The sequence below is a fragment of the Lissotriton helveticus genome, chromosome 4_2 (assembly GCF_964261635.1).
Source record: "Lissotriton helveticus chromosome 4_2, aLisHel1.1, whole genome shotgun sequence".
NCBI classification, from domain to species: Eukaryota; Metazoa; Chordata; class Amphibia; order Caudata; family Salamandridae; genus Lissotriton; species Lissotriton helveticus.
Window position 1 is genome coordinate 141440211 of NC_136064.1, and position 25825 is coordinate 141466035.

Sequence of the window (25825 nt, forward strand, 5' to 3'; positions counted from 1 at the left end):
CACGTCTTCCTAAAACCTCATTACCTAACACCTCTTCTGCCTCTGTTGTCACAAGTTTTTCTTTTTCAACTGGACAACCATCTTTCACTTCATAAGCACGACCACTGGTGTCAACTGCATGCACCAAATCATTATCCTGGAAATAACTCTCCTCATTAAAAAATGCCTCACAGCTTGAACTATGCATCCATTCTCCAGAAAAAACTTCACAAAAATTACTACGATTAACTATTCTCTTCCATCTACTATTTCTTTTGAAATCATAAATTGCCTTGTTTAGCTTCCTAATTCTATTGATTATCAAAATAAATAATTTACGTTTAATTTCAAAAGTCTGATCAATAATTTTCTCAACTTTTTTTTTTCTCTTATAAAAAACCAGTTTCTGTTGACCTTTCTTAATATTTTTTAACAAATTGCCAATTATCCTGTTGCGGAACATTCGTTTACGAATCTCCCTAAACTGTTGTTTCCTTCTACTATCATGCACAGAGTTATCTCTTGCTCTAGCAGTAACATTTTTCATTGGCCTTTCCTTTCCATTTGAATTCCTTCTCGTTTTATGGACTGAAACATTTTCTGTAGTAATATTTTTTTTACTACACATATTTCTTATGAAATATTTTGTGCTCTTACCCGGTGCTTTCTTCGTGACTTGACAAATCTTTTTGTTAGAGGACTGCTGCTTATTTTCTTTCACCTGCTGTCTTTGACGTTTTGCAGCCTTTCTCTGTCTTTCTATTGTTGGCATGGTGAAATCTTGAAATGATCTGCAGTTGAATCTGTGGTAAAATATAATAAAAAATGTTATTAACCATTATTACCAAACAGTAAAACAATAACAGTGATCAAAAACTTAACACACTACTTGACATTTTAAATAGAAGATTTTTTAGTCCTTGCAAATTTACAATACAGAAATAGCAGAAAAGAAATGACATTTATATTTATGTTACCTGTGCTATTTTATATGTGAATCTGATCTAATTTTATGAGCATATTTTAATATTTTATTGAAGACACTACACATAACCTGCTTTTGAAGGTGTCTTTATTTTTAAATTAAACGGTTTACACTTTTACTTTTTATTAATTATACATTTTAAAAATAAATGTTTATAGTTCCATAGGCTCAAGCAGGTCAGCTTCCCACCCTATGTCATATAATTCGGACAAATCTGCATCCTCATCACGCTCTTCTTCATCCTCAGGATTTAAATCATCCAAGGGATCAACATCCACTGATGTTTCAATTACAAGTTCAATGATGAGGTCAAAATCAACTGATTGCAGATTGTCGCTCATGTTGAGGTTGTCTTTATCTTTAAAGAAAGATAACAACAATGAGATGTTGCAGAGTAAGAGACAAATCTCAGAGAGTATAATAGTAAAATTGTTTAACAAGAGTAATATTTTGCAGCTATTATTTAGCCATGTCCATCAATGCTGAGCAGGTGAAGACTATGTCTAAATTTTCAGTGAACAGGACTCATCTCTTCTTAACCTTGGATAAGCCTCACCGACTCTGTGTGTCCTGCACATACTTAAATGTAAAGGGGCAGATTTATGTTAAATGGCACATCCCCAGGCATGCACCAGTTAACGTGCACCACTACTCTGCCACCCATGGTGTGCCGTATTTACAATCAGATAGGAGAAAGCTTCGTCAAAACCCTGCGCCTTCTTTAAGCAGGCATAGGTCTTGACGCAACATTGTGGAGATGGGGCACCCCTGAGCCTTGCTTGAGCTGCATCGCACTTGCGATACAACTCCAGCAATCACTACCTTTACAGCACAGATACGTCACGCATCTGTGCCATTTTTGCCCCATGATGCCCCGCATTCTAAATGCAGCACACCATGGGTGGCGGAACAGCGGCGCAGGATGACTGACACATCCCTGGTGATGCACCAGTCATCATAAATCTATCCCTAAGCTTCTTATCTTGTTACAGATGAACCGCCATATGTAGCATGAAACTATTTTGCATTTCCTAAATAGCGAATTTTAAGGAATAAATAGCAATTCTTTACCATTCCTAATTTGCAATGAGCAAATTGCTAATTGCAAGTTACCCATTCATTTCCATGGGCTAGGAGGCTCATAGGAATGAAGGTTTAATTTGCGATTAGCAATTTGCTCATCACAAATTAGGAATTTTTCCAAGGGTGCAGGGGTGTCTCAAGAACACCCTGCTGCACCCCTGAAAAAGAAATTTGGGGGCATATGGCACACATACATGCCCTAAGGGCATGTGTTGGCGTCATATGGCACCTTTTGTTTTTTTGAAAAAAAGCTTTTTGAAAAGAATTCACAAATTACCACCAATTTACCACAATAGTTTCCAAATCCTTAATGGCATTTTTTACATAGTTTTTGTTTGATACATTGCATTTAAGTAGTCACAAAATGTGCAAATCCTTCAGTGCAATTGCAAAATAAGGAATAGCAAATTTTGCTACTCCTTATTTTGCATCAAACTTGTTTGATACATACCATTTGTCTAATTAACATTCGCAAAGGCCGAAATTCGTAGAATTTTGATCTTTGCAAATGCTAATAAGCTTGATACATATGGCCCCAAGTGAGGCCTGTCTTGCGACATGGTGCATCTTTTGCATCACTGCTGCATCGGTTTCATGTGGTACGTTTTTTTTACACCATGACATATCTGCCTACATGCATCAATTTGTAATGTTGTCGCCTCATAGCAAATCTTTTGCACCGCCGCTGCATCATAAAAGTGACGCACAGTGGCGCAAAAGAGGCATACACCTATCATAAATCTGTCTCTACCATTTTAAATGATTAATTCAGGATGACGATAAGGTGTGGCCTATCCAGAGGTTTGTTTAAGGTGAGGCCTACTCAGTATTGCAGATTAAAGTTACGCTTGATGAAGAATACAGAGGACATAATACATGTAAAGCTCTACCAATGAAGTAAGTGATGTCCACTTCATTGCGCCAGTCATCATAAATGTATCCCTAAGCTTCTTATCTTGTTACAGATGAACCACCATATGTACCATCAAACTATTTTGCATTTCCTAAATAGCAAATTTTAAGGAATAAATAGCAATTCTTTACCATTCCTAATTTGCAATGAGCCAATTGCTAATTGCAAATTAGCACCGCCACTGCATCATAAAAGTGACGCACAGTGGCACAAAAGAGGCATACACCTATCATAAATCTGTCCCTAGCATTTTAAATGATTAATCCAGGATGACGATAAGGTGTGGCCTATCCAGAGGTTTGTTTAAGGTGAGGCCTACTCAGGATTGCAGATTAAAGTTACGCTTGATGAAGAATACAGAGGAGATAATACATGTAAAGGCCTACCAATGAAGTAAGTAATGTCCACTTTATTGCGCCAGTCATCATAAATGTATCCCTAAGCTTCTTATCTTGTTACAGATGAACCACCATATGTACCATCAAACTATTTTGCATTTCCTAAATAGCAAATTTTAAGGAATAAATAGCAATTCTTTACCATTCCTAATTTGCAATGAGCTAATTGCTAATTGCAAGTTACCCATTCATTTCCATGGGCTAGGAGGCTCATAGGAATGAAGGTTGCAATTTGCGATTAGCAATTAGCTCATCACAAAATAGGAAATTTTTCAAGCGTGCAGGGGTATCTCAAGAACACCCTGCTACACCCCTGAAAAAGAAATTTGGGGGCATATGGCACACATACATGCCCTAAGGACATGTATAGGCGTCATATGGCACCTTTTGTTTTTTGGAAAAAAATGCTTTTTGAAAAGAATTCGCAAATTACCACAAACTAGAAGTTGGTGGTAGTTTCCAAATCCTTAATATCATTTTTTACATATTTTTTGTTTGATACATTGCATTTAAGGAATTGCAAAATTTGCAAATCCTTCAGTGCAATCGCAAAATAAGGAATAGCAAATTTTGAATTAAGGACATTTTAAGTAATTTCCACATGTGCAGTGTTTTCAAATTATGATTTGAAAATCGTGTTTGGGGAAAAGTAATGGTTAAAAATTTATGACAAGGACATAATGGTGTATGCTTCTCTATAAGGCATTTCAGTGTCTCTGATGTCATTTTTCCCATATTACATTATAAGACCTTTCCCCATAGAGCACATTCCTTGTAAATATGCTCCCACCTGTGCATGGTGAATTTAGATTTTGACTGTTTGAGTCACATAGCCATGTTAAAAGTCACCCCAAAAAATTGCAAACGCTTTAAAAAAACACATTCATGTGTCTTAAGGACATTTTAAGCCATTTTCCCGTGGACAGTGTTTTGTAAGTGGCACAAAAGAGGCATACACCTATCATAAATCTGTCCCTAGCATTTTAAATGATTAATTCAGGATGACGATAAGGTGTGGCCTATCCAGAGGTTTGTTTAAGGTGAGGCCTACTCAGGATTGCAGATTAAAGTTACACTTGATGAAGAATACAGAGGACATAATACATGTAAAGCTCTACCAATGAAGTAAGTGATGTCCACTTCATTGCGCCAGTCATCATAAATGTATCCCTAAGCTTCTTATCTTGTTAGACATTAACCGCCATATGTATCATATAACTATTTTGCATTTCCAAAATAGCGAATTTTAAGGAATAAATAGCGATTCTTTACCATTCCTAATTTGCGATGAGCAAATTGCTAATTGCAAATTACCCATTCATTTCCATGGAGCAGGAGGCCCATAGGAATGAAGGTGCAATTTGCGATTAGCAATTAGCTCATCGCAAATTAGGAATTTTTCCAAAGGTGCAGGGGTGTCTCAAGAACACCCTGCTGCACCCCTGAAAACGAAATTTGTGGGCATATGGCGCACATAAATTTTAACAACATTCCTTTACCTCAAAAACGATTTTCAATTCATAATTTGAAAACACTGCCCACAGGGAAATTACTTAAAATGTCCTTAAGACACATGAAAGTGTTTTTTTATTGCCTTTCCAGCATGGTTGGGTCACTTTTAACATGGCTATGTAACACAAACATTTAAAATCTAAATTTCCCATGCACAGGTCGGAGCATATTTACAAGCAACTTGCGCCACAGAGAAAGGTCTTACATTAAAATGGGAAAAATAACATCAGGGACAGTCAATTGCCGTATAAAGAAGCATACACCACTATGTCCTTGTCATAAATTTAAAAACAATTCCTTTTCCCCAAAAACGATTTTCAAATCATAATTTCAAAACACTGCACATGGGAAAATTACTTAAAATGTCCTTAAGACACATAAAAGCGTTTTTTGATTGCCTTTGCAGCATGTTTGTATCACTTTTAACATGGCTATGTAACACAAACATTCAAAATCTAAATTTTCCATGCACATGTGGGATCATATTTACAAGCAATTTGCACCACATAATTCATAATTTTCTCCTTAAAGCACACTATTCTCTATCTAAATTAAAGAAACACACCAATTTGTCTTCAGCAGAGCAAAAGGTATGCACTCCAGAGTCTGCAGCTATCAAAAGCACAGAAATGCTGTAAATCTTCACACATATCTCTCATGTCACCCAATCATAACTCTTCCCTCACTTTTTTTCAAATGAAAACCCTTCCCCCCTCTGCCATTTCATGCATTTTCTGCATGGCAACCACCTCATTGGAAGACTTCTGGTGTTTGCAAGTTCACACAACTTTGTTGCAATTGAACTCTGAACTCTCAGTGCACCTGCATATCCAGTGCATTCTTTCATTTAATGATTTTTTATTGACCATTCAAAATACATCTTTCAAAGAACACATCCGTGCACCCTAACTTTCTGTTTTCAGCAATCAAAATCCACCAATCACTGTTACTGCTTCATGAACACAGAAACTCCACAGTTTTTTTCATTTTAAACTCTCATTTTTTCAACTGCCATTTCATTGCCACACTTCATCTGACTGCAGGAGAACCTTCTCTCACCATGTTTTCTGTCTGGATTGTTGGACATAGTTATATTCACTGGGCTCAAAGGTACGTTGAAAACAGGAATTTACCTAACCTCAATTTACAAGATGTGGAAATTAAGTGGTTTGGCCACAGAGGATTAAAATGTCACCAATTGATACCATTGGTGAAAACCTTTATGCATTTGCCCAAACCTGACCTGTTAATTGTGCACTGTGGAGGTAATGACTTGGGCACTTTGACTGGGGTAGGTCTGGAAATGCTTTTAAAGGACACCTTTGAGCAATTGATGGCACTTTTTCCTCAGACTGCCTTGGTATATTCAAATATATGCCAAAGACAGAAATGGAGGTGGTCAAACCAATTTTGTCCACAAATTGAGAAGTCGAGGAAGCATGTAAACAAATCTGTTTCAGCTTACATGAGAGACCATGGAATGGGCTCCCTGTACAACAATAACTTGCGTTACTACATGCAAGATATCTACAGAGGAGATGGAGTTCACTTCTCAGATGAGGGCAACAGAGTTTTCACTCTGAATTTAAGAATGTGCATTGGTACCTACTTATAAGTACCTAAATGTACCATAAACCCAAAAGCTCTTCTCAGAGCTACCCTACATCTAATCACTCACAATTATTATTTTACTCTAACATTTTTCACTAATTTTCAACAAAGTACGCTCCCGGGGGCGCTACCCGGTACGCGAACCGGGAGCTAACCTTGCGAAATTTTTAAAAAAAATTGTTTTTTTCCGCACATATAAGCCTCCTCAGCCACCCTCACAAAACCTAGGGTGTCAAGATAAGTCTACCGTGCCCCCTTCTACCCATTCTGAACATTATTTGCCCTCCATTTTGTATCTTAATTCGACCGAAACACAAAATGGTGGACTCCCGTAACGCTTAAGGTTCGCGTACCGGGGCGCTCACCGGTTCGCGTACCGGGTCGCTCCCTGGGAAGCGCACCATCACAAAAGGTGGGAAATAGTTCACAGAAAAGCCACTGGAGACAATTTCACCAATATATAGATTAGCTCATACTACATACCAATCCCTACCATTTTCACAAATTTGATTGGAATTCCATTTAGTCATTTAGCCTGTAGACCTCTCTAAATACCCTGAGGTAAATTACTTCACAAAACACATCTGAAGTGTTGGAATTGACAACCAATGAAAATGTTACTTTCATTTTCTACTTTTTTTACCTGACATTTCATTGGTTATATACCTGAATATATATAAAGGAAGAGAAGAAAACACAGCCATTTTGACTACTACTTCTTGCTGTACATTTCAATAGTATTTTCACTAATTCCTTCAACTTCTTTCTAAAGGTAAGTTTTTATTTTTAAAACTGAAGTATATTGTGCACTATAAGTTAATATGGTAAACTTTTTCTGATAGATATATACCATCCCTCTGTAGTAGTTATAGATTTAGAGAGACTTCTCTGTTATAGTTATGGATGGAGTTAGGCTTCTCTTGTATAATTATGAATTTACTTACGTTAAATCACATACACTTTTTTAAATTCCTACTTCCACTCTGATACTATACACTGCCCAAAGATAAATTCACTGATAAAAATGCCTATCTAAAATTATTCCCAACATTGCCCTATCTCTACTAATATATATTTTTTTAATCCAAATTTCAGGCAAAATGGAAGGCGAAACCCAAGTTTCTTTTGAAATGGACCTGCAAGAGAGCAGCCAAGAATTGATTGATACAATTGATCAAATTGACATTGAATTTTTCGATGAAACTTGGGACAATGAACTACTGCAATGTGTACAAGCAGTAGATAACCTCCTTGCAAATGAGGACATTTTACACCCTCAGAGACTACAATGTATATTCCATGATAATTATGAAATTTCTGACAATGAAATGTTAGAAAGTTTAATAAATTATGAAACACAATCACAATAAAAAAAATGCTTAAAAAATAAAGAAAATAAAAAATAATCAACAAAACCAACAATCAATTAACATACTGCATTTGAAAAGTCTGTCATTCTTTTTTCATTGTAGTACGCTGCCCAGAACGCTTCCCGGTTCGCGTACCGGGCGCTACCCACGCAAAACATTTTTTTTTTGATACCATACAGTTTTTTGCCCCGCGGGGCCCTTTTAAAGCCTCCACATTAAACCTAGGGGGTCAGGGAGGATCTACTATGCCCCCTTATGGTCATTTCCCCCTTTGTTTTGGCCTCCTCTTGTCTCTCAATCCTACCGAGAGACAAGATGGCGGCCGCTACGGACTGTTTAGAATGTTGACAGACACCGGAGAGCCAATCAGCTTCGCTACGCGAAGTTCCGGTACGCGGACCGGAGCACGCTTACAGATATATATCTTTTTTTAAACGTTAATTTCTCAAAATCCACTGGAGCACATATATTGAGACCTACAAAAGGCACATCGGGCTACCAGTCCCTACAATTTTGCCAAGTTTCGTGCAAATCCATTCAGCCGTTCGGGCTAAAAGTGAGGCCAACCGCCCTATGGAAAACTCAATGTTAAAAACACGTTTTGGGACCCACCTTTTTTCTCGGCCCCCCCTTGACGAACCCCCCCCAAATTTTCAAGGGCTGCTCAGAAACAAAATGTTCAATTTTCCAGAAAATTTCAGCCAATTCCGTCGACAAACACCAAAGTTATTAGAAATAGAATTTTCAAAAATCCCATAGAGAAAAAATCCTAACTATATATACCTACTGGCGACCCCCCCTTGACGAACCCCCCCCAAATTTTCAAGGGCTGCTCAGAAACAAAATGTTCCATTTTCCAGAAAATTTCAGCCAATTCCGTCCACAAACACCAAAGTTATTAGAAATAGAATTTTCAAAAATCCCATAGGGAAAAAATCCTAACTATATATTACCTACTGGCGGTCGCCAGTAGGTATATATAGTTAGGATTTTTTCTCTATGGGATTTTTGAAAATTCTATGTCTAATAACTTTGGCGTTTGTGGACGGAATCGGCTGAAATTTTCAGGAAAATGGAACATTTTGTTTCTGATCAGCCCCTGAAAATTTGGGGGGGGTTTGTCAAGGGGGGGCCGAGAAAAAAGGGGGGTCCCAAAACGTGTTTTTAACATTGAGTTTTCCATAGGGCGGTTGGCCTCACTTTTAGCCCGAACGGCTGAATGGATTTGCACGAAACTTGGCAAAATTGTAGGAACTGGTAGCCCGATGTGCCTTTGCTAGGTCTCAATATATGTGCTCCAGTGGATTTTGAGAAATTAACGTTCAAAAAAAGATATATATCTGTAACAGCGGACCAGGCAGCGCTCCAGTTCGCGCACTTTTCGCGTTACGGAGCTTTGTGAAGCGAAGCTGATTGGTTCTCCGGCATCTGTAAACATTCCAAACAGTCCGTAGCGGCCGCCATCTTGTCTCTCGGTAGGATCGAGAGACAAGAGGAGGCCAAAGCGAAGGGGCAAATGACCGTAAGGGGGCATAGTAGATCCTCTCTGACCCCCTAGGTTTGATGTGGAGGTTTTAAAAGGGCCCCGCGGGGCAAAAAAAATAAATAATAATAATAATCGAACGGCTGAATGGATTTGCACGAAACTTGGCAAAATATTAGGGAATGGTAGCCCGATGTGCCTTTACTAGGTCTCAATATATGTGCTCCAGTGGATTTTGAGAAATTAACGTTCAAAAAAAGATATATATCTGTAACAGCGCTCCGCTTCGCGTACTTTTCGCGTTACGGAGCTTTGCGAAGCTGATTGGTTCTCCGGCGTCTGTAAACATTCCAAACAGTCCATAGCGGCCGCCATCTTGTCTCTCGGTAGGATCGAGAGACAAGAGGAGGCCAAAGCGAAGGGGCAAATGACCATAAGGGGGCATAGTAGATCCTCCCTGACCTCTTAGGTTTGATGTACCATTTTGCCAAGTTTGGTGTAATTCCGTTCAGCCATTCAGGCTGTAGACGTATCTAAATGTCCTATGGAAAATTGCATGGGGAAAACACATTTGAAAGTGTTGAAATTTAGAACCAATTAAAATGTTACTTTGGTTTTGTATTTGTGTGTGATGAAAGTTAATTGGTTATGTATATATCTCAAAGGAGAGGAAACCACAGCCATTTTGTGATACTACTGTCTGAGGTACATTTGTGAGGAATTTTTGGTGCTCAATTTCTGGTGTTTGATTTACACAGTACTAACACTTCTCTTACTTTTAAAAAGGTGAGTTGTTAATTTGTAAGGGGAACTATGTTGTACACTTTAAGATAATTTGAAAAATGTTTTCTGTTATTTATTTACAGTCCTTCTGTTATACTAAATACTTGATAAAGTTAGTTTTATATTATGTATTACTAAAAACGATAAATGAAAGTGATTATTTTTTTCTGCAATTTACAGCAAGCAATTTCAAAATAAAATGGCTCACAATGAAGAGACCGTGGCAATTTCTTTTGAATTATCCACTACATTTATTGAAATTGACAGCACCAATAATGAAGTATTCTCACAAGGAGGAGATGACTTGAATGATTTTTTTGATCAATCTCTTGATGGCGAATTTATCGAATGTTTGGAGACCATAGAGTTACAAGAATCATCATTGCAGACTTTTCATGAGGAGATTCCTGATGAGATGATTGAACAGGAAATTCCTGATGAGGACATGTTACTAGTTCTTTCAAATTTTGAAAATTCAGAAGAATAAATGTATATTTAGAAATCAAAAATTGTTTGAGACATTATTCATTTTTATTTTTAATTTATGAGGTTGTAGCGAAGTGATTGTAGTATAAAATGAGACTTATAGTATAGAGTGCAACATTTTTATGTTACATGGTAAGTTTACTCATATTTACTTCCCTTCTCCCACTATATTATCTCCAATGTGTATTTGACATTTCTTCTTCATCTCCGGCCTCCTTTCTCTCACTGTCTGTCTCTGATGCATCTTATCGCTGCCATTTTGTGTAATTATAGAAGAGAGTAAAATAAAATAGTTCGGAACGTGAAAAGGGGGCAAAGTAGAGTACCCCTCACCCCCTAGGCCTTCTCAGGCAGTCCCAAAAGGATCAGTTTCTGTTTTCCTGAGAGATTATGGTATGAGTTCCATATACCACAATAACTTGCATTACAACATGCAAGATATCTATCTCCTATTACCAACTTTTGGAGATATTCGCGCCAAGCGCGAATATCTCCAAAAACTAACACCTGCCCTGAGCAGTTCTTAGCCATGTTATCCAATGGGAGGTGGATAACATGGCTAAGAGCATTAGCTCGGTAATGCATGAATAGCGCTGATTTTTTAGCGATATTCATGCATTGCGGCCGTTTTTTATCGCATTTGCGATAAACCTTGATAATAGCAAGGTTTATCTGCGATAATTTCTGACGATGTTTAGCGGTAAAAAATTCGTTGCTAAGCATCGTTAGCGATAAATATCGCTTAACTTTGGTAGTATGCACCAACGTCTGTTAACGTTCGATTCGAAGGAAATGAGGAAGTGTTGAAAAACATTGTCTGCGCCATCTTGCCTTTTTTGAAATGCCACACTTTTGTCGTGCACGGCAGCCATTTTAGATGCCTTGACCAGACCCACTCTCTGCACGCTGTTGATCCGTAGTATGGCTCCCCACCCTTGCAAGCATCTTCCCCAGGCACTGGTCACCCCCGCTCTCTGTCTTATGCATCGGCAATAAACCTCCCCCCATCTGCGCTGCTCTTCCCTGAGAATCACACTCTGTGCCCGCCCGACACCTCCCTTTCGCCCTATTCACTACCGCACCCTCTGACACTCCTCTTCCTCTGTGTCCGATTGTCCAGGCTATCAGCTAGCCCTGCAGATGTAGTTTATGGCCCCAGCTGTAAAGAATCACCCCTCTTCAAAGGAGTTATAGTAGATCAAGGCCCACACCCGATGAGATCCGTCAAACCACACGCGTTCCTACTATCTGAAAACCATCCTGTATTGTGATTGGGGAGGGGACTGAGCCTGAAGCGGAAGATTCCAGGGATGACTCTTTGTACATCAAAGTTTTTACAATTATGTGTCACATTAAAAATATATAGCACTCCAACAAAGTAGTAGGAATATAAAACTTTAATAACATAAATATATACAACAAAACAAAAACAGTAAAAACATTTAAACAATGAAGAGACCGTGGCAATTTCTTTTTAATTATCCACTACATTTAATGAAATTATCTCTTGATGGCGAATTTATCGAATGTTTGGAGACCATAGAGTTACAAGAATCATCATTGCAGAGTTTTCATGAGGAGATTCCTGATGAGATGATTGAAGAGGAAATTCCTGATGAGGACATGTTACTAGTTCTTTCAAATTATGAAAATTCAGAAGATGTTGCCTGGGGGTGGGTCGTCAGTAGCGGTCTGTTGTGCGAATAGTTCCAAGGCAGCAGAACGCGCTGAAATCTAGATGGCACGAAGGTGATGTCTAGTAAGTTGCCGCCCAGCAAATAACGTCGTGGGGCGCCGCGGGGGGGGGGGGAGGCAGTCCAAAGTTCCGTTAAAAGGGCAAAGGAAAGGATCGGTGGTTTGAACCATCAGTCAAAAAGGGGAGGGGGTGCAACAATTTTTCCTACCGGGTCACACCGTGCTTTCACCGGAACTGAGGTCTGCAGGATTCTAGTCATTCAAACTGAGGCTGGCGCCAGCATGGGAGCGCCGACGTCCCGCGGCTACAGTTTCGTCACTCCACGGGCGATCATGGCAGTCATTCCCCATCGGGGGTGTCTGCGGGTGTCGTGGACTCCCGCGGCTCCTCTAGAATCTTCAAGGTCGTGGAGGACTACGGTGGTGGAGTCAACCAGTGACCGGGCCATTTCTTTATGCTGGGCCCGCTCTTGCCAGGTCGACCGCCATTTTGAGAGTTCGGTAGCTACTTGCGATCGCGGGGTCAAATGAGCGGACGGGCTCCACCCAGCCGGGCGAGACGTTGCAGCATCGCCACAGTGGAAGAACCCTTTTCCGGGCGCCTGGAGCGCTGAGGGTGCAGCTGGGAAGCCTCCACCTGGGGAGGCGGGAGAGGCCTGTTCGCACCGTCTCTCCCACCCAGTGCACCCCACGGCGTCTCGCTTGACATTTGTTATGGCCGGACCAGGCGATGAGGACGAGGGGGGGGGGTTCGGAGGCATGTGCAAGACATCCCCCCCCAGTGTTGTCGCAGCCATTATAAAAGAAAGAAGAAATGTCCCGTCCGTCTTTGGGCCGGACCTCCGGTGGATGGCGGCCGGACGCCCTTTGCTCTGGCCCCCTGAACGGGTTCCTTGGCTCATCGGCTGCAGCCGGATCCCATCGGCCCCAGCCCCCGGCCGTTGGTGGCCGGACCGGGAGAGAGAGTGGGGGGACAACCTGCAACTCTCAAGTGCCACCGCGGCCGGACTGGGAGAGAGAGGGGAGGGTCGAGGACATAGACATTCCCCCCCCCTGCAACTCTCCAGTGTTGTCAATCCCCCTGGCCGGGTCCCGCTGGCCTCGGCCTCTCCTCCGGCTACTCCTTACGTGATGATCTCCTGGCCGACGGTTGGCAGCAGGACCCGCCTTATATGTGTTGCTTCCGGCTGGGCGTAGCCGGAAACCTGTTGCACTTTGGAAGTTTCCAGAATGGGGCGGATGTCTGCTGACTTGTATCTTTCCCAGTCTGCCGTTATTTGGCCGTGGCAGGCGGTTGGACAGACACGTTTTGGGGCAGTGAGGGGCGATGAAGCCTCGTTGCCTTGTGGCCGTTGCAATGTCACACTTGGTTTCTCTTACTGTTTTCAGGTTTCTTATTACGGGCTTACTTCTAACGTTTCTTGTTTCTAGGACAATAATAGGTTGTATCATTACGTATTGTTATCGTTTCTTTGTTTGTTATTTAATAAAAAGTTCATTAGTGGCCTACTGATTTTCGTTTTCCTATTCCTTTCTTTCCAGGTTGTTTCATGCTAAAGTTTCTGTTAACAGGATACAGTGATCACTTCGTTATTATTGCATATGTCCTTTTCACTAGGGGTGCTCTCTGGTCGGGCCAGATGACCTATCTCTAGTAAATGGTCCGGGTGAAACAGGTGCATCAATCAGTGGGGAGTAGATAGGCATGACAGATTACAATTACCTACCCTTTCACTATTTATTTTTATTTATTTATTTAGCGATTTCTAAAGCACCTGGTGACCCAAGGGCATCCCCGCGCTGTGAGGGTTGTGATCCTGATGAGGGGGAGGGCGAGGGGAGAGATATTTAAGGGGGGATTCTATTTAGGGAATAGATGTGCCTTCAATTTCTTGAAAGCGCTTTAAAAAAAAGTACCAGTAGAATTCAGTGTGGGCGCTTATCTTATGAATAGCGCGCATGAGGAGGAGCGACTTTTAGTATTCCCGCATGTTTGTTTTTTTCAATGCCTGCTCATTATTGTTGTTTTTCAATCGGAGCGTGAGGGCTAGCTTGAGCTCGCTCTCTTCGGTCTTCATGCGTCTATTGCAACTTGTGCATACGTCAGAGAGGACAAAATTGGACAAAATGAGGACAAAATGTCATTTGAGATGTCATCAGTGATGTCATCAGTGATGTCACTGACCATGTCATGAATGATGTAATATGTGACATCATCAGCAGTGGATTGCGGGTGCGCGATATATAGTTAGTGCAACTAACTATATATGGAATTTCAATGGTTTTGTGTGAGTAAAATAAGGTTTTTTAAATGCTAATTCCTAACGATATATGGTCTATAACCTATGGTTTTTTCAGTGAATATTACCTACTGGCGGTCGCCAGTAGGTATATATAGTTAGGATTTTTTCCCTATGGGATTTTTGAAAATTCTATGTCTAATAACTTTGGCGTTTGTGGACGGAATTGGCTGAAATTTTCTGGAAAATAGAACATTTTGTTTCTGAGCAGCCCCTGGAAATTTGGGGGGGGGTTCGTCCAGGGGGGGTCGAGAAAAAACGGGGGTCCCAAAACGTGTTTTTAACATTGAGTTTTCCATAGGGCGGTTGGCCTCACTTTTAGCCCGAACGGCTGAATGGATTTGCATGAAACTTGGCAAAATTGTAGGGACTGGTAGCCCGATGTGCCTTTTGTAGGTCTCAATATATGTGCTCCAGTGGATTTTGAGAAATTAACGTTTAAAAAAAGATATATATCTGTAAGCGCGCTCTGGGCAGCGCTCCGGTCCGCGGACCTTAAGCGTACCGGAACTTCGCGTAGCTAAGCTGATTGGCTCTCCGGTGTCTGTCAACATTCTAAACAGTCCGGAGCGGCCGCCATCTTGTCTCTCGGTAGGATTGAGAGACAAGAGGAGGCCAAAACAAAGGGGGAAATAACCATAAGGGGGCATACTAGATCCTCCCTGACCCCCTAGGTTTAATGTGGAGGTTTTAAAAGGGCCCCGCGGGGCAAAAAAAACTAAAACATTTTTTGTTTTTTTTGCGTGGGGAGCGCCCGGTCCGTGAACCGGGAAGCGTTCTGGGCAGCGTACTGCAATGAAAAATGAATGATAGACTTTTCAAATGCTGTATGTTAATTGATTGTTGGTTTTGTTGATCATTTTTTATTTTCTTTATTTTTTAAGCATTTTTTTATTGTGATTGTGTTTCATAATTTATTAAACTTTCTAACATTTAATTGTCAGAAATTTCATAATTATCATTGAATATACATTGTAGTCTCTGAGGGTGTAAAATGTCCTCATTTTCAAGGAGGTTATCTACTGCTTGTACACATTGCAGTAGTTCTTTGTCTAAAGTTTCATCGAAAAATTCAATATCATTTTCATCATTGATTTCTTGGCTGCTCTCTTGCAGGACAATTTGAAATTCAACTTTCTGTTCGCCTTCCATTTTGCCTGAAATTTAGATTAAAAAAATATATATTAGTAGAGATAGGGCACTGTTGGGATTAATTTTGGGCAGTGTTTAGTATCAGAGTGGAAGTAGGAATATAAAAAAGTGTATGTGATTTAACGTAAGTAAATTCATGATTATACAAGAGAAGCCTAACTCCATCCATAACTATAACAGAGAAGTCTATCTAAATCTATAACTACTACAGAGGGATAGTATATAACTATCAGAAAAAGTTTACCATATTAACTTATAGTGCACAATATACTTCAGTTTAAAAAATAAAAACTTACCTTTAGAAAGAAGTTGAAGGAATTAGTGAAAATCCTATTGAAATGTACACCAAGAAGTAGTAGTCAAAATGGCTGTGTTTTCTTCTCTTCCTTTATATATATTCAGGTATATAACCAATCAAATGTCAGGTAAAAAAAGTAGAAAATGAAAGTAACATTTTAATTGGTTGTCAATTCCAACACTTCAGATGTGTTTTGTGAAGTAATTTACCTCACGGTATTTAGAGAGGTCTACAGGCTAAATGGCTAAATGGAATTCCAATCAAATTTGTGAAAATGGTAGGGATTGGTATGTAGTATGAGCTAGTCTATATTTGGTGAAATTGTCTCCAGTGGCTTTTCTGTGAACTACTTTCCCACCTTTTTTGATGGTGCGCTTCCCAGGGAGCGACCCGGTACGCGAACCGTTGAGCGCCCCGGTTCGCGAACCTTAAGCGTAACGGGAGTCCACCATTTTGTGTTTCGGTCGAATTAAGATACAAAATGGAGGGCAAATAATGTTCAGAATGGGTAGAAGGGGGCACGGTAGACTTATCTTGACCCCCTAGGTTTTGTGAGGGTGGCTGAGGAGGCTTATATGTGCGAAAAAAAAACATTTTTTTTTTAAATTTCGCGAGGTTAGCTCCCGGTTCGCGTACCGGGTAGCGCCCCAGGGAGCGTACTTTGTTGAAAATTTGTGAAAAATGTTAGAGTAAAATAATAATTGTGAGTGATCAGATGTAGGGTAGCTCTGAGAAGAGCTTTTGGGTATATGGTACATTTAGGTACTTATAAGTAGGTACCAATGCACATTCTTAAATTCAGAGTGAAAATTCTGTTGCCCTCATCTGAGAAGTGAACTCCATCTCCTCTGTAGATATCTTGCATGTAGTAACGCAAGTTATTGTTGTACAGGGAGCCCATTCCATGGTCTCTCATGTAAGCTGAAACAGATTTGTTTACATGCTTCCTCGACTTCTCAATTTGTGGACAAAATTGGTTTGACCACCTCCATTTCTGTCTTTGGCATATATTTGAATATACCAAGGCAGTCTGAGGAAAAAGTGCCATTAATTGCTCAAAGGTGTCCTTTAAAAGCATTTCCAGACCTACACCAGTCAAAGTGCCCAAGTCATTACCTCCACAGTGCACAATTAACAGGTCAGGTTTGGGCAAATGCATAAAGGTTTTCACCAATGGTATCAATTGGTGACATTTTAATCCTCTGTGGCCAAACCACTTAATTTCCACATCTTGTAAATTGAGGTTAGGTAAATTCCTGTTTTCAGCGTACCTTTGAGCCCAGTGAATATAACTATGTCCAACAATCCAGACAGAAAACATGGTGAGAGAAGGTTCTCCTGCAGTCAGATGAAGTGTGGCAATGAAATGGCAGTTGAAAAAATGAGTGTTTAAAATGAAAAAAACTGTGGAGTTTCTGTGTTCATGAAGCAGTAACAGTGATTGGTGGATTTTGATTGCTGAAAACAGAAAGTTAGTGTGCACGGATGAGTTATTTGAAAGATGTATTTTGAATGGTCAATAAAAAATCATTAAATGAAAGAATGCACTGGATATGCAGGTGCACTGAGAGTTCAGAGTTCAATTGCAACATTGTTGTGTGAACTTGCAAACACCAGAAGTCTTCCAAGAGGTGGTTGCTATGCAGAAAAGGCAGAAAGGGCAGAGGGGGAAGGGTTTTCATTTGAAAAAAAGTGAGGGAAGAGTTTTGATTGGGTGACATGAGAGATATGTGTGAAGAATTACAGCATTTCTGTGCTTTTGATAGCTGCAGACTCTGGAGTGCATACCTTTTGCTCTGCTGAAGACAAATTGGTGTGTTTCTGAGACTGTTTTCAAACACAAAGTATTTGCTAAGGTGAGAAAATATTTCTTTAATTTAGATAGAGAATAGTGTGCTTTAAGGAGAAAATTATGAATTATGTGGCGCAAATTGCTTGTAAATATGCTCCCACCTGTGCATGGAAAATTTAGATTTTGAATGTTTGTGTTACATAGCCATGTTAAAAGTGATACAAACATGCTGCAAAGTCAATTAAAAAACGCTTTGATGTGTCTTAAGGACATTTTAAGTAATTTTCCCATGTGCAGTGTTTTGAAATTATGATTTGAAAATCGTTTTTGGGGAAAAGGAATTGTTTTTAAATTTATGACAAGGACATAATGGTGTATGCTTCTTTATAAGGCAATTGACTGTCCCTGATGTTATTTTTCCCATTTTAATGTAAGACCTTTCTCTGTGGCGCAAATTGCTTGTAAATATGCTCCCACCTGTGCATGGCAAATTTAGATTTTAAATGTTTGTGTTACATAGCCATGTTAAAAGTGACCCAACCATGCTGGAAAGGCAATAAAAAAACACTTTCATGTGTCTTAAGGACATTTTAAGTAATTTCCCTGTGGGCAGTGTTTTCAAATTATGAATTGAAAATCGTTTTTGAGGTAAAGGAATGTTGTTAAAATTTATGTGCGCCATATGCCCCCAAATTTCTTTTTCAAGGGTGCAGCAGGGTGTTATTGAGACACCCCTGCACCTTTGGAAAAATTCCTAATTTGCGATGAGCTAATTGCTAATCGCAAATTGCACCTTCTTTCATATGGGCATCCTGGCGCATGGAAATGAATGGGTAATTTGCAATTAGCAATTTGCTCATCGCAAATTTGGAATGGTAAAGAATCGCTATTTATTCCTTAAAATTCGCTATTTTGGAAATGCAAAATAGTTATATGATACATATGGCGGTTGATGTCTAACAAGATAAGAAGCTAGGGATACATTTATGATGACTGGCGCAATGAAGTGGACATCACTTACTTCATTGGTAGAGCTTTACATGTATTATGTCCTCTGTATTCTTCATCAAGCGTAACTTTAATCTGCAATCCTGAGTAGGCCTCACCTTAAACAAACCTCTGGATAGGCCACACCTTATTGTCATCCTGGATTAATCATTTAAAATGCTAGGGACAGATTTATGATAGGTGTATGCCTCTTTTGCGCCACTGTGCGTCACTTTTATGATGCAGCGGCGGTGCAAAAGATTTGCTATGAGGCGACAAAATTAAAAATTGATGCATTTAGGCAGATATGTCATGGTGTAAAAAAAAGTACCACATGAAACCGATGCAGCAGTGATGCAAAAGATGCACCATGTTGCAAGACAGGCCTCACTTGGGGCCATATGTATCAAGCTAATTAGCATTCGCAAAGATCAAAATTCTGCGAATTTCGGCCTTTGCGAATGCTAATTAGACAAATGGTATGTATCAAACAAGTTTGATGCAAAATAAGGAATAGCAACATTTGCTATTCCTCATTTTGCGATTGCACTGAAGGATTTGCAAATTTTGCGATTACTTAAATGCAATGTATTAATACAAAAAATATGTAAAAAAATGACATTAAGGATTTGGAAACTACCACCAACTTCTAGTTGGTGGTAATTTGTAAATTCTTTTCAAAAAGCTTTTTTTCCAAAAAACAAAAGGTGCCATATGACGCCCATACATGCCCTTAGGGCATGTATGTGCACCATATGCCCCCAAATTTCTTTTTCAGGGGGTGCAGCAGGGTGTTCTTGAGACACCCCTGCACCCTTGGAAAAATTCCTATTTTGTGATGAGCTAATTGCTAATCGCAAATTGCACCTTCATTCCTATGAGCCTCCTAGCCCATGGAAATGAATGGGTAACTTGCAATTAGCAATTTGCTCATTGCAAATTAGGAATGGTAAAGAATTGCTATTTATTCCTTAAAATTCGCTATTTAGGAAATGCAAAATAGTTTGATGGTACATATGGCGGTTCATCTGTAACAAGATAAGAAGCTAGGGATAGATTTATGATGACTGGTGCATCACCAGGGATGTGTCAGTCATCCTGCGCCACTGTTCCGCCACCCATGGTGTGCTGCATTTACAATGCGGGGCAGCATGGGGCAAAAATGGCACAGATGCGTGATGTATCTGTGCTGTAAAGGTTGTGATTGCTGGAGTTGTATCGCAAGTGCGATGCAGCTCAAGCAAGGCTCAGGGGTGCCCCATCTCCACAATGTTGTGTCAAGACCTATGCCTGCTTAAAGCAGGCGCAGGGTTTTGACGCAGCTTTCTCCTATCTGATTGTAAATACGGCACACCATGGGTGGCAGAGCAGCGGTGCACGTTAACTGGTGCATGCCTGGGGATGTGCCATTTAACATAAATCTGCCCCTTTACATTTAAGTATGTGCAGGACACACAGAGTCGGTGAGGCTTATCCAAGGTTAAGAAGAGATGAGTCCTGTTCACTGAAAAATTAGACATAGGCTTCACCTGCTCAGCATCGCTGGACATGGCTAAATAATAGCTGCAAAATATTACTCTTGTTAAACAATTTTACTATTATAATCTCTGAGATTTGTCTCTTACTCTGCAACATCTCATTGTTGTTATCTTTCTTTAAAGATAAAGACAACATCAACATGAGCGACAATCTGCAATCAGTTGATTTTGACCTCATCATTGAACTTGTAATTGAAACATCAGTGGATGTTGATCCCTTGGATGATTTAAATCCTGAGGATGAAGAAGAGCGTGATGAGGATGCAGATTTGTCCGAATTATATGACATAGGATGGGAAGCTGACCTGCTTGAGCCTATGGAAATATAAACATTTATTTTTAAAATTTATAATTAATAAAAAGTAAAAATGTAAACCGTTTAATTTAAAAATAAAGATACCTTCAAAAACAGGTTATGTGTAGTGTCTTCAATAAAATATTAAAATATGCTCATAAAATTAGATCAGATTCACATATAAAATAGCACAGGTAACATAAATATAAATGTCATTTCTTTTCTGCTATTTCTGTATTGTAATTTTGCCAAGGACTAAAAAATCTTCTATTTAAAATGTCAAGTAGTGTGTTAAGTTTTTGATCACTGTTATTGATTTACTGTTTGGTAATAATGGTTAATAACATTTTTTATTATATTTTACCACAGATTCAACTGCAGATCATTTCAAGATTTCACCATGCCAACAATAGAAAGACAGAGAAAGGCTGCAAAACGTCAAAGACAGCAGGTGAAACAAAATAAGCAGCAGTCCTCTAACAAAAAGATTTGTCAAGTCACGAAGAAAGCACCGGGTAAGAGCACAAAATATTTCATAAGAAATATGTGTAGTAAAAAAAATATTACTACAGAAAATGTTTCAGTCCATAAAAAGAGAACCAATTCAAATGGAAAGGAAAGGCCAATCAAAAATGTTACTGCTAGAGCAAGAGATAACTCTGTGCATGATAGTAGAAGGAAACAACAGTTTAGGGACATTCGTAAACGAATGTTCCGCAACAGGATAATTGGCAATTTGTTAAAAAATATTAAGAAAGGTCAACAGAAAGTGCTTTTTTATAAGAGAAAAAAAAAAGTTGAGAAAGTTATTGATCAGGCATTTGAAATTAAACGTAAGTTATTTATTTTGATAATCAATAGAATTAGGAAGCTAAACAAGGCAATTTATGATTTCAAAAGAAATAGTAGATGGAAGAGAATAGTTAATCGTAGTAATTTTTGTGAAGTTTTTTCTGGAGAATGGATGCATAGTTCAAGCTGTGAGGCATTTTTTAATGAGGAGAGTTATTTCCAGGATAATGATTTGGTGCATGCAGTTGACACCAGTGGTCGTGCTTATGAAGTGAAAGATGGTTGTCCAGTTGAAAAAGAAAAACTTGTGACAACAGAGACAGAAGAGGTGTTAGGTAATGAGGTTTTAGGAAGACGTGCTAAGGGTCCTGTGTACACCTGGAAGTGTAGTAGTATTTGCAGTGTGCGACAGGATTCCATCAATTTGCTTTGTGATTATGTACGGTCATTTAATAAGAAAAGTTTGAAGCAGAAAATAAGGTTGTTGCAAGAATTAGATCCTTGCAGAGTGAGAGAAGTTACAGGTTTGCATGGTCATTCACTGGCTTGTCTTTCCAGGAGAGTATGCCAGAGTGTTTTTCATCATTTCAGGATGCTAGCAGTGCATCATAATAAAGTGAGGAAATTAGTTAGAATGTTGTATTATGCTAAGAGTCCAGCAATTATGCTTAAACAATTATGCGCTGCTTTTTTGCATGGTTCTGAAATAGATGTGAAGAACATATGTGAAGAAATTGAGTTTTGTTACTTTGGAAGTAAAGAGGAGAATGTGGAAATTGACCCAGAAGAAGAGGGTAATGTGGAAGATAGTGTACAGGTTTCCAGTACAGATAATTTCCAGAGAGAAATTGCGACGTTTCAGGTGAAATCAAGTGAGAGGCCTAATTTCACTTGTGTGTGTTGTCGACGCACTTATTATAAGAATCAGACTAAGTTAGTGGATTTATATGCAAAAAGTGAAAGGGAAAATATTAGTGAATGGAAGGATTTTGCAACATACTTGATGGTAGAAAATTGTTTTGATTTGGGATTCGATCAACGTGTGTGTACTTATTGTTGTTGCAAATTAAATCAAAACCAGATGCCTGCTAGAGCAGTTCATAATAATCTGGAATTGGTTGAGATTCCTTCTGAATTGAAGGATTTAAATACTTATGAATCTATTTTGATTCAAAGTATCCATCCCTTTCAGGCTATTGTAAGAATGGAGCCAAAGACAGGGAAATTGCCTCCATCAGATTTACAGAGAGGATTAAAGGGAAGAGTTGTTTATTTGCCTCTAGATTTGAAGAAAAACATTAACACAATTGGAGTAGAAAAAGTGGAAGAGGAACCTCTGGTTATCTTAGTTAATGGGGTTCCGACAAAGAATAAGAAAATATGGCAAGGTTTAGTAGATGTTAGGAAAGTTAAAAAGGCAACATTGTATTTGAAAAAAAATAATAAATACCAAGCAAGAGGTGCTCCTCATATACATATGTTGCTGTGGATCAAGGATGCACCTAAATTTGGAACGGATCCAGAAGACTCAGTGATGAGTTTCATCCAACAGTATTCTACGTGTGCTGTTCCAAACGCAAAGGAGAAGAAAAGCCTAAGAGAAAAAGTTCTGCGTTTCCAAAGCCATCGATGTGGAAAGTACTGCCGTCGTAAATTCCGAAACAAGGACAAGTTCTACACCAAATGTCGTTTCGGCTTTCCACGACCGGTGATTTCTAAAGGAAGAGTAAACAGTTTGATGTCTTCGCTGCGACACAATGTCATGAAGAAATCACCTAAAAACACATACAATTTGAAGAGGAACGAAGAGTCCAAGAACATCAATGACTACAACCCGGTGATTTTGTCCATGTGGAATGCTAACATGGATATACAGTTTGTGGCTGATAACTGTATGGCTGTGGCTCGGTATGTGACGTCTTACATCACCAAAAAAGAGAAGACAGAATTGAAGGATATGTGGGAGGACATTTCCCATAAAAAGAGCCTCAGTAAAAAGTTGTACAGTTTCAGTCTGAAGATGTTGTCGCATCGAGAAATCGGAGCGTACGAATGTTCTGACCGGTTGTCTTCAGCAAGTCTCTATGCCAAGTCCAGGAGTATCGTTTGGGCGAGTCTTGGTCTTGCTGCAACGCGTAATCGAGTTCTCAAACCTGTCCGGGAAATTGAGTATTTGGCGGAAAAGGAGCCAAACAGTACCGACATTTTGAAGACCAACATGTTGGATACATATTATCCAAATCGAAGCATTCACCTCGAGAATGTTTGTCTGTATGAGGTTCTTCAAAATTACATATTCAAGAGGAACATCAAAGAAGATACTGAGAAAGGAGTGTATGCTGTAATAGGAAGTGAGGGATGTCTGGTCAAGCAAAGAAAATGCCACTTGATAAACCATCGAAAATTGAGTGGCGAATCTCCTGAAAAAAAGGAGTTTTTCTATTTAGCACTTTTGCAACTTTTCAAGCCTTGGCGTGCAGAAGAGGAACTGCTTGGAGATTTTCTCTGTTACGAAGACTCTTTCAATGCCGCCAAGGAGACCATAGAATGTCCTGCTTTTCCCAAATATGTAGAAATGTTGAATGCGGAAATTGAGCAGGAAGCAACGATTGCAGCCGAGATTGCCAGAGACAGTTCTCAGGACAGTCAGAGTTCTGCTTCATTGAGTCAGGATCCACTAGGAGGACCTGTTATTGAAAATGAAGCTGCCACTGCTATGAATGAAGTGGAAAGAGCCATGGCACATGCTCAAGAGGATGCGGTTAACTTAGAAGAGTTGGAAAGACAACTCAACGTTGAGCAGAGGAAAATATATGACGAAGTTACCATGCAAATTGATCATGGATTAAGTCATGATAAGAAAGAGTGCTCATGTACGTCGTTGAAGCCTGTCCGACTGTACGTGAGTGGAGAAGCGGGAACTGGAAAAAGTTTCCTCATTAAAGCAATTTCATGCTATTTGCAGGAAAGGACAGAGTCATCGCTGTCTTGTGTTGTCACTGCTCCAACTGGACTGGCAGCACATAATATTAAAGGGATTACTTTACATCGTTTACTGATGCTGCCAGTGGAGCATGACAACAAATTACAATATCACAAGCTATCTGGAGATGCTTGTTTTGAAGTTTCAAGAATCTTGAGGAAAATGAAACTTCTTATCATTGACGAAGTAAGCATGGTTTCCAATGTCATGCTTGCCTTTGTGCATTTGAGAATGCAAGAAGTTCTCAAAACAGAGTATGATGTGTTATTTGGTGGCAAACACATCATTGTTTTCGGAGATCTTCTGCAGCTGACACCAGTGAAAGGGCAACCTGTGTTCAAAATGCTCACGCATGAAGATACCAGGAAGTGCCTAGGCAGCATTGGCAACGTCAATATATGGTTAAACTTCAATTATGCTGAACTGCATGAAAATATGCGTCAGGCGAAGGATGAAGTTTACAAGACTATTCTACAAGATGTTAGAATTGGAAAAGTGACCGAGCATGGGAAAGAAGCTTTACATGCACGATTACTGTCAAATTTATATCCAGAACAAGATGTTGTGCCTGAGAATATTTTTCAGAAAATTACTGAGAAGAAATCTGGAATATGTTTGATGCCAACTCTTGCAGAATGTGCCAAATTTAACAACAAAATGTTGCATTTAGAAAAGCAAGAGATTGTGAAACTGGAAGCTATTGACAGAGTAGAGCATATGGGATCAACAATTATTTTGTCTGAGAATCTGAAAACAAAATTGGATTCATTAGAGAAGAGTATATCTAAAACTGCAGGTTTTGAAAAGACTCTGAATGTGTGCTTAAACTGCCGTATAATTTTAAGAAGGAATTTACATGTTGAAAGAGGTCTGGTAAATGGATCAATGGGTAATGTTGTTGATTTTGTGAAATACAGAAATAGAGATGGAATTGAATTTTTAAAAATTAAATTTGATGGCATTGAGGAAGTACAGCTAATTGGTCGTTGCTCTGCTAGATTTTTGCTTGTAAAAGAGTTATATGTTCGCCGTAAGCAGTTTCCTGTTTGCTTGGCATATGCGGTGACAATCCATAAATCGCAAGGTTTAAGTGTAGACTGTGCATTGGTGAATATTGGCAGTTCTGTGTTCAAGGAGGGTATGGCATATGTGGCATTGTCACGAGTTAGAACTTTATCGGGATTGTACTTGATTGAGTGTGATGTCACAAACATTTGTGCGGATCTAGATTGTGTTAAGGAATACAATAGGTTAAGAAGAGAGTATGCGCCACATTTGCCTCAGTATCCTTTGTTTGAGAAACGTGTGGTAGGCCGGAAACGAAGAAATGTGACCAATACTAGGGAGGTTGTAGCAAAAAGACGAAAAGTCGATGAACCTAAAATTACAA